Source organism: Priapulus caudatus, unplaced genomic scaffold (genome assembly GCF_000485595.1).
Source record: "Priapulus caudatus unplaced genomic scaffold, Priapulus_caudatus-5.0.1 Scaffold421, whole genome shotgun sequence".
Classification (NCBI taxonomy): domain Eukaryota; kingdom Metazoa; phylum Priapulida; class Priapulimorpha; order Priapulimorphida; family Priapulidae; genus Priapulus; species Priapulus caudatus.
This window is the reverse complement of record NW_014577482.1, coordinates 292,013-301,993: the sequence shown is the minus strand read 5'-3', so window position 1 is coordinate 301,993 and position 9,981 is coordinate 292,013. Positions and strand designations below refer to the sequence as shown.

Here is a 9,981-nt window from a genome sequence, read left to right as displayed (position 1 = left end):
TCAAGCCAAGCATAATGCGCTCGGGCATGACGTCGCACACACACGACTACAGTGATCGATCAAAGTAGTGCCATTAGGGATTTTTGGATGATACGTCCTCTTTACATTCTCTTTACATTTTCACAGAGAGAACATTTCCTGCAGGATTGCACGAGATATCTCTGCGGAGTAGCAAGGACAAAGGGCAGAGTGTATAATTCGAACAACGTGAACATTTAGCTAACATAGATACCAAGATGGAAGCTTTGGATCGTGTATTCGTGTCTGTGAAGTGTTGAAATGAAGCGAGCGTCGAACGAATTTTGCGATCACGCTTTCCTACCTTTCTTTATCCATGTTGTTTGGCACAGGCGACGCGTGCGGTTACTTGTGTGAGAATGAGCATTTCACCGCATTTACGGGTAATTATCGGCAATAATAGGCGACATAGAGTAGAGAAAACATTAAGACTGGTAGTAAATACATTTCGTGTTTACATTTTTTTATTTTATTGAGACGTTCAAGTGCCTGTGGTCACTGACACTGGTAGTAACCGAGGGAATTACCAGCGACAGTAGTCAGTACATCACTGAATTCAGACGCCGACTGCCTCTCACAATACAAATAGTGCTATATATAGCCTATAGCTTGTTAAGATATCGTGACAAAATACTGAAAATGATTAATATTCAGATACTTGATTCTCTTCCCTACTCTAAAACTTAATTAATCCATAATTGCCATTACTTTTTACAGACCTAGCTGAGACCGTACACTCCAGCTGATCCACTCAAGTTGCGGAGCTCTTCACTCCGTCGTACATCCAAGCATTGCATTTATCCGGTGACCAGACCCAGGGTCAACTTTGCACAGTGACAAAGCCATGGCCAGAAGGTGGAATGGACGCATGATCGCTGACGTTCTTCACAAGACCGTCGTCTCTGGTCTCATGGGACTCACTGTTGTGTGCAGTGGAATGATTGCTTATCAGACATACCAGTATTTCGCCTGTGAGTATAGAGAGGAGTGCTTTTTCTGTGAATGTAGTAGTATCTGTGTGTGTATATATAGAACTGTGAGGCCTTTGGTTAAAGTAGCTTATACTTACCAATACAGTGGCAACTTACCAATACAGTGGCAACTTACCAATACAGTGGCAACTTACCAATACAGTGGCAACTTACCGGTATTTCATGTTTGAGTATAGAGAGGTGGGCCTGTGAACATATCAGTAACTCGTGTATGAGTGTAGAGTGGGCCTGGGGGACCTTCCGTGTGAACATACCAGTATCTTGCATGTGAGTATAGAGTAGGGGCCTGTCAGCAGGAACATACCAGTATCTTAGGTATGGGAGGTGTAGAGTGGGGAACCTTCAGTGTGAACATACCACAGTATTACCACTATCTTGCATGTGAGTATAGAGTAGGGGCCTGTCAGCGGGAACATACCACTATCTTGCATGTGAGTATAGAGTAGGGGCCTGTCAGTGAAAACGTAGCAGTATCTCTTGTGTGTGAGTATAGAATAGTACGTGGGCCTTGTGGACCAGTGAGATGACTGTCAGACTCATATATCCAGCTTGCACATGAATTAGTCATCTCTCACTGCCTTGTTACACTTCCTGGGTTGTAGCCTGATCAGTCCTTGAAGAAATGGGGGGGGGGTAAATTTCGTGGTTAAATTTCGTGGTTCAGATGAGGTAACGAGAGTTGTAGATCTAAGTCTGTGTGCTTAGTGTGGTAGGTGCGAGTCTGGTAGGATGGAGGCTTCTGTGGGTGACTACATGGGGGTTTACTTTTGCTCTGGAGTCATTTATACTTATTTTATATTTCATCGTATATTTCTAGTGGGTAGGCAATTATCATACTCCACTGAAAGTGGTATCTAGCTTATCACCTCAACTTAACAAACATCAGAGTTTAGAATGGAAGTACCTACCTTAAACTTGTGAAACCCATCCTTAAACCTCGTACACACTATACGTTAGCTGGTTATGACAAGTGTATAGGCATATAGGTTCTACTTTTCTCTGCATACAGACGTTCGGCCGGAGAGAGAGCGTTTAGCCAAGCTCAAGGATAAGGAACTGCTGGAACACGACGCAGAAGAGCTAACCGCGTAGCGATGATCAGAGATCATCTGCATCGTTGGACCGTTCGTAATATGACGAGTGTAGTGGCTACGAGAAATCCAGTAGAACATCGATAGTGAAGTAATGTATTGGCCAAGTACTGAACAAGAGTCTACAGGCTGTGTATATTTGATGTGTCGCACGCAGTTGATAAATTGCGTTGTCGAATATAGTGCTAATTATACGAGAATAAAATTTTCGATACAATAAAAACCTGAAATCAGAATTTACGCCTTTACGTGGTTGCATTCTTACATTGTTAACAATATTTTCGCCCATGACAGAAATCCAATCTCGCTCGGTTTAAACTCTTACGCTGTGAGTAAACTCATACATTTGTGCCCTGGAGAAAATAATGCAGGATGTCACTGGCGCTTTCACAGATGCACACGGCTGCAAAGATTTGAATATATTACACACGCCCTGCAGTATGTAGAACCATTCATCATTCACATTCATACCTGATAGCAAGGGTGCGCGTGGCAAGGGAGGGAGCAATATGCACATTCTCATTTTAGAATTCCGTAACCGGCCCGTTTTTTCTGGGGAGGCGAAAAATCTTTTCATCGAACCTGCGGCACTTCCTGAGTCTATGTGCGGCGGTGGCTAGCTAGGTGGATTACTATACTTATATATATAGATATACTGTATTTATCTGATGCACACCGTATTACCGCAGCAGTCAACTCCACCACCGTCAGCGCTCGCAGCCACCGCCCGCCTACGCACTAGAACCGATGTACGCAACTATTGATGACGATCCTACGTACATGGCGACGACGGGAAAAACACTGCCGGACCTGATGTCATATCCGCGGCAGACGAGCGACATGTCTGTGAGGTATGTGACGACGGGACAGTCGCCGCTAGCAAGCGAGTCGGCAGCAGCGACGGCGGCGGCGGCGGGGGATAACAAGGATAATCCGTATTTCACGCTAGAAAAGGGCGTGGAACCGGAACCGGTGACGTCACGGGAAGACGCGGAGTCGCCGTACGATAGTGACGTCAGCGATCCGGACGCGAACGCGATGAACGACATACTCTAAGAGATCTCCCTGCTTTCCTTGTTTTCCCTGCTTTTCCAGTGCTCCTTGCTTTCCATGCAGCATGTGTTCCGCTATGTCCAGGATGAGACGAAGGCGAGTGATCGCCATTGCGTTGTATTTATCAAGCGTTGGTGCGAACGCGTTGAAGAATAAGCGTTTTAACGTGGAATTCCACGTCTGGCGGTAACGTTTTCGACCTTTTGCGAGCCGATTTTCGCAAAATTTTTCGGATTATCCGTAAATATATCCACTCTTAGTCTTTCTCGCCGATAGATGGCGGTAACAAGCTAGTTGTAAGTAGCGACTATTTCTGAATCAAGTGTAATATTGCTTGTTACCTCCGCCAAGGGGTTGGCAGGAGGTTATGTTTTCATCGGCGTGTGTTTGTTGGTTTGTGTACAGCCTAACTAAAAAACTTATGCACAGATTATCATAAAATTTTCAGGATAGGTCAGAAATGGGGTAACTTAGAATTCATTACATTTTGGTGGTGATCCGGATCCAATTAATTAATTAATTAATTAATTAATTAAATTTCCAGTATAAGTCAGAAATAGGGTAACTTAAAATTGATTACATTTTGGTCGTCATCCGGATCCAATTAATTATTTAATTAATTAATTAATCAATTAAATTTTTCACAGTGAGAGAATTCAGCTGCCTTGGCGGAGGTCTGTGCTCTCCGAGTGTTCTAGTTGTTGATGTATCAAGTGGATGTATACATAAATACATATGTTGAAATGAGTGATTAGGAGGCAGAAATGAGTGATTAGGAGGCAGAAATGAGTGATTAGGAGGCAGAAATGAGTGATTAGGAGGCAGAAATGAGTGACTAGGGGGAAGCTTTATGTATCCCTACATACGTACAAGCTCATTACTTTGCGATGCAGTGCGAGCTAGCAGGTCCCGCGTGGGTGGTGGGGTGGCGCCACCCACGACCCACGCCGTGTATTTGTTGTCGGTTGGCCTGCAGGTTGGGCTTCGGAAATTTCAACGGCGTTCGAAATTTGTTTGTTTTTTCTCCGGAAACGCAGGTCTGTTGCCAAAAACGTGCAATTCACTACGAGCTTTTCCCGTGGGAACATTCTATAAAAATCATCAATGCAGCACTCGTGCCCGTATGCTATTGCCCGACTCTGGAATTTTATTTCCCTCTAAAAGAAACCCTGACACGCGACACGTCTGTCTTTTCTCTTCAATATATGTCGCGCGTATTCCTTGCTAAACCATCACTCTAAAATGCGGTCAGCCAACTTGCTCCGTATGCTATTGCGACGGTGTGGCCCTTGTCCTCGGGCATGGGAACGGTTCTATGTCTTACGCTCATAGGGTCAATGTCTTATTATTAGCTGTTAGGTATTAGGTATTATTAGCTCTTGATATATATGTATAAGCACGTATTCAGGCGCGCACGTAGTCACACAATATGATGCTGCAACGATACACAAATATTACATGCGCCATGCAGGGTTTTGCATATATATATATATATATTATATATATATATTGCAATAACCATGACAGATTTTGATGTATTAAGTAAGTTTCTCAACGATTACAGAAGGCAGCTAGTCTAGGCGATAGATACGAGTACTGTCTGTCAGCAACATAGGGTTTCCGGTCAGGTGTCTCCGGTGAAATCATACTTCCTGAATAACACACAGTGCTCACTGGTTGCGAACCATACATCGGCTACAGCTATTTCCAAGCAGAACGAAAACGCCGTCTGTTCTGTTAGCTTCTCACATATCTGAAAAAGAGCTTATATCTGACTTGGAAACCATTATAGCGTGGCATTCATATAGCAAGCGCCAGCTCGCTAATATTCGACATGTGTTACTCACTTTACCGTGTCACTGACACCATTCTAACGGCGAAGACAAATGCTATTCGATGACCGTAATCCGAATTCGCGGAAAAGCATCGATCATCTAATAGATTACGGATCGATAATCGATCCGTAACGAACAAAAACCCCAGGCGCTCGTCGCGTGGCGAGGTTCACGTTCGTCGTCAGTGACGCGCCGACGTCACCGTCCGCATGATGACGTCATACGTGTGGACGATCGTCGCGTTGTGTCTCGCCGCACGCGCGACGACGACGACGTCGGCAGCCGACGCCTCCCCGTGGCCGTTCCTGGAGGAGCCGACGTCGTCGGCAGGCGTCGAGGGCGGCAGCGTGCTGCTGAAGTGTCGCATCGACATGAGCTACGGAGCCGACAACGGAGCGCATACGTACGCGTCGTGGTTCAACGGCAGGGAGCGGCTACTTGAAGATCGCTACACGTCCGCTGGCAACAGCACCACGGGCGACTATTCAATCTGGCTGAGCGGGCTGGATTTGTCCGAGGATGGTCAGACGTTTTACTGTCAGTGGCGGAACACGAGGGGAGCCGAGATCAACTCGACCGTCGCGACGGTGACCGTCGTCGTGCCGCCGACGAACTTCACGATGAACGTGGTGAGCGCCGGTGGCGCCTCCGCCACGGTGGTGGCGAGCTGCGTCGCCAGCGACAGCCACCCGCGCGCGTTGCTCGCGTGGACCGTCGGCGGGCGTGACGTCACGTCGCTAGCGGAGAGCGCCGACGAGGTGGGCGCTAGAGGCGGCACGTACACGACGACGAGCAACCTGACTTACACGTGCGGAGCCGACGATGACGACGACGCTCAGCTCTGCTGTCGTGCGACCGTCGCGTCAGCGTCGGTGACGACCACCAACGAGACGTGCGTCGCGCTGCCGCCGACGCGTGTCGAACAGCAGCGCCCCCCTACGGTCCTCATCGCCCTCCTGCTGGTTGCCCTGGTCATCATCATCATCGTCGTCGTCGCCGCCGTCGTGTACGCGCGCGCGAAGAGGATCGTCTGCTTCGAGCGCAAAGCAGACGACAGCGCGGCGATTTCTACGCTGGAAGGCAGGCGTTCCTCGCCCGTGTACACAGAGCCGTACGACGCGAAGCGCTCCACGGCCGGCCGTGGCGACGCCGACAGGTCGTCGGCTGTGTACGCCGAAGTCGACGACGTGGCACCGACGCAGCGACGTGGGGGCGCCACCGCCAACCGTGGCGAAGGGGACAGGTCGTCGGCTGTGTACGCCGAAGTGAACGACGTGGCACCGACGCAGCGGCGCGGGGGCGCCACCGGGCAGCACTGGAAAGCAAACAAAGAGGGCGCTGCTGTGCTCTACGCAGTGCCACAGAAGCCGAAGCGGAAGCAGGAATCCATCCGATTGGAGGCTACATATTCGCAGCCGAGTGATGCGATGAAACACTAATATAAATATATAATAATAATAATAACATAAAAAACATATTATTATTTGTTATTATTATATGATATATTATTATTATATATATATAATATATAATTATTATATACCTAATATATAACATTAATAAAATAATAGATATAATGAATAATAACTAGAGCACTCGGAGAGCGCAAGACCTCCGCCAAGCGCAGTCTCAATTTCTGTCACTGTGAGAAAAATTAATTAATATTAAATAATTAACTTGAGATCCGGATCAATTACCAAAATGTAATAATTCTAGTTACCCCATTTCTGACCTATCCTAAAAATTTATATTAATTAATTGGATCCGGATCGCACACAAAATCTAATCATCCAAGTTAAGGCCATGTCTGACCTAGTCTGAAAATTTTATGACAATCGTCCATAACTTCTGTTTGTTAGGCTGTACACAAACGCACAAAACGCACAAACCACAAACCAACAAACACAACGCAGCGTTAAAAACAAACCTCCTGCCAACCCCTTGGCGGACAGGTAACAATAATAATAATGGAAGTATACTCACTATACACACGAATGCCTAGTTGTTAGATGTAGAGCTTAGGTTGTAGGTCACGGCTAGCATTGGTAATACGGTTAGGGAGATTGGTATTTGGTGGTTTTAATTTAAAATAAATAAACTGCAGTGCCCTATCTGTGCAGAACGGGTTGGGGACATTCAAATACTGATGCACATCCTTATGTATACAATGAAAGTCATCCGTGGTTTCCATCACCTTATCTGCGGCTTGTACATAGATTGATTTGAGAGACGTACAAAGGATCATCTGTAAGAAGCACCCCCTCCCCTCCAGCGAACAGCGTATCTACGCAATAAAACAAATTGGTGGAGGATCTGATCATCGATCACGTGCAACTCTCTTCGCGTATAGTTTTCGCGCGTATTTATTGGGTTGGACTTATTGATTATTCAGTGGACTACCACTTCCGCCGCTGTTAGCTCCCATATTCCTCGACCGCCTTTGCTAGACACTAACCCGGTGCGAATAGAGATGCCAAGAACAGGTTGCATGCTCGAGCCTACAAAATTCTTCACTCTGTCGTTCCTTGTTTTTTAAAACACTACTAAAATATTTAAATAGGAGGTTCTGCTCCGGCTGAATTTATAATTATGTGTAATCATAATATTCAAGTGTACATTGCTCAAAACATACGACATTTAACTCCATTTTCGGATCATTATAGGTCACCTTTCGGCATAATAAATTTCATTCGTCCTTAACATTGATCCACTATGCAAATTTCTGGTTCGGACGGAAGCGGTTTCCCTCGTTCGGAATTAATGCTAAGCTGATATATAAGCGCCTACAGATGCGGCCACACCTAAACATTGTGTACGTTGTATCCTGTGTGACGTGTACCATATTTGTATACCATTGCAATACTTGAGTTCTCGTATTATTATTATTATTATTATTATTATTATTAATTATTATTTATTATTTCCAAAGTGCGGATCACGGCATTAGCCGGTGCGCTTCGGGTTGACTCGTGTCCATTTATTATTTTTGGTAAATAATCAATATAATTCTTACTTTACTATTAAATCTTTATTGCATGTAATTTAAATACAAATATATGTACTGAAGACAGTTTTTTTCATGGAGAAAAAATCTGATAAATGCAGTAGTGTAGAGCAGTTAAATTAATAAAATTTCTGAGTGATACAGTACAACACAGTGTTATACAACATGAAGAAAAAATATAACAAGTATAAATAACACTGTTGCTGCAACAACTGGTCGGAACAGATCGCGTGTTTCTTTATGTTTCCAAAGTAGTCTGTGAAGAGGCTTGCGATGCACAATCATTGATTATTGTGTGCTTGGTAAAATCCGGTCTATAATATTCACTTTGCTCGAAGCATCACGCTCTTAGTTCTCCGCTATGCTAATGTACATGAAAAAGGCGCTCCGACTTCGGTCGCCATTTGACTGCCAAGAAAATTTTCTTCAGCGGTTGCCATACATTCAGAGTGGAGCCGGGTAGGCCCACAGCACGTGTGCTTGGTAAAATCCAATATATAATATTCACTTTGGTTGCAGCATCACGCCCTGGGTTTCCCACTATGCTAATGTATATGAAAAAGGCGCTCCGACGTCGGCCGCCGTTGACTGCCAAGATAATTTTTTCGGCCGTTTGTATACGTTCAAAGTGGAGCCGGGCAGGCCGACAGCACGCGTGCTTGGTAAAATCCGATCTATAATATTCACTTTGTTCGCAGCAGCACGCCCTGGGATCCCCGCTATGCCTATATTAATGAACATGAAGATAGCGCTCGTGCAGCGGTCACCGTTGACTGCCAAAAGAATTTCCGTTGGCCGTCCTTATACGTTCAAACCGGAGCCAGGCGGGCCGACAGCACGTGTGCTTGGTAAAATCCGATCTATAATATTCACCTTGCTAGCAGTATCACGCCATGGGCTCCCTGCTATGCCTATATTAATATTCAGGAAGATGGCGCTCGCGAGTCGGTCACCGTTGACTGCCAAGAAAATTTTATTCGGCCATTCTTACACGTTCAAACCGGAGCCAGGCGGGCCGACAGCCGGTGTGCTTGGTAAAATCCGGTCTATAATATTTACTTTGCTCGCAGCATCACACCCTGGATTTCCCGCTATGCTAATGTCCATGAAAAAGGCGCTCCGACGTCGGCCGCCGTTGACTGCCAAGATAACAGTCTTCGGCCCTTCTTATACGTTCAAAGTGGAGCCGGGCAGGCCGACAGCACGCGTGCTTGGTAAAATCCGATCTATAATATTTACTTTGTTCGCAGCAGCACGCCCTGGGATCCCCGCTATGCCTATATTAATGAACATGAAGATGGCGCTCGTGCGTCGGTCACCGTTGACTGCCAAGAGAATTTTCTTCGGCCATTCTTACACGTTCAAAGTGGAGCCGGGCGGGCCGACAGCACGTGAGTTTGGTAAAATCATATTTATATTATTCACTTTGCTCGCAGCATCACGCCCTGGGTTCCCCTCTATGCCTATATTAATATTCCGGAAGATGGCGTTCGTGCGTCGGTCACCGTTGACTGCAAAGCGAATTTTCATCGACCGTTGTTACACGTTCAAAGTGGAGCCGGGCGGGTAGACAGCATGTGTGCTTGGTAAAATCCGGTCTATAATATTCACTGTGTTCGCAGCTTCACGCCCTGGGTTCCCCGTTATGCCTTGGTTCGATGAAGTGACAAACGAATTTGAACATTAATCACTGTTGGCTAATGGCATATAGAGAACTATGTTCGCAGAGAGAGCTCACGTCAAATGTACACGCACTTCTGTTTTACTACGTGTAATGGGGCGACTTTGCGAAACAGAAGGTGCCGTTTTTCCTCGGAGGTGAGACTTCGGAGTGTTCAGTTAGATCAAGTATCTATCTATCGCTTGGTTGCTGTAACAACTCGCTAACCGACTGACAACACTCCCAGCTAACAACTGTTCCTAGCCGCCAGCGAACACATCTCATGTGCGAATCCCCCCCCCTCCCAACACACACACACACACACACA

At 46.1% G+C, this 9,981-nt stretch overlaps 1 long non-coding RNA gene across 1 annotated transcript; it reads left to right on the top strand.

Annotated features, from left to right (window-relative positions):
• The first annotated feature begins 727 nt into the window (after positions 1-727).
• Positions 728-2,337, top strand: LOC106810230. Its single transcript, XR_001393981.1, has 2 exons — positions 728-989; positions 2,020-2,337. It is a non-coding gene; the product is annotated as an uncharacterized LOC106810230 (long non-coding RNA).
• The last annotated feature ends 7,644 nt before the right edge of the window (positions 2,338-9,981 follow it).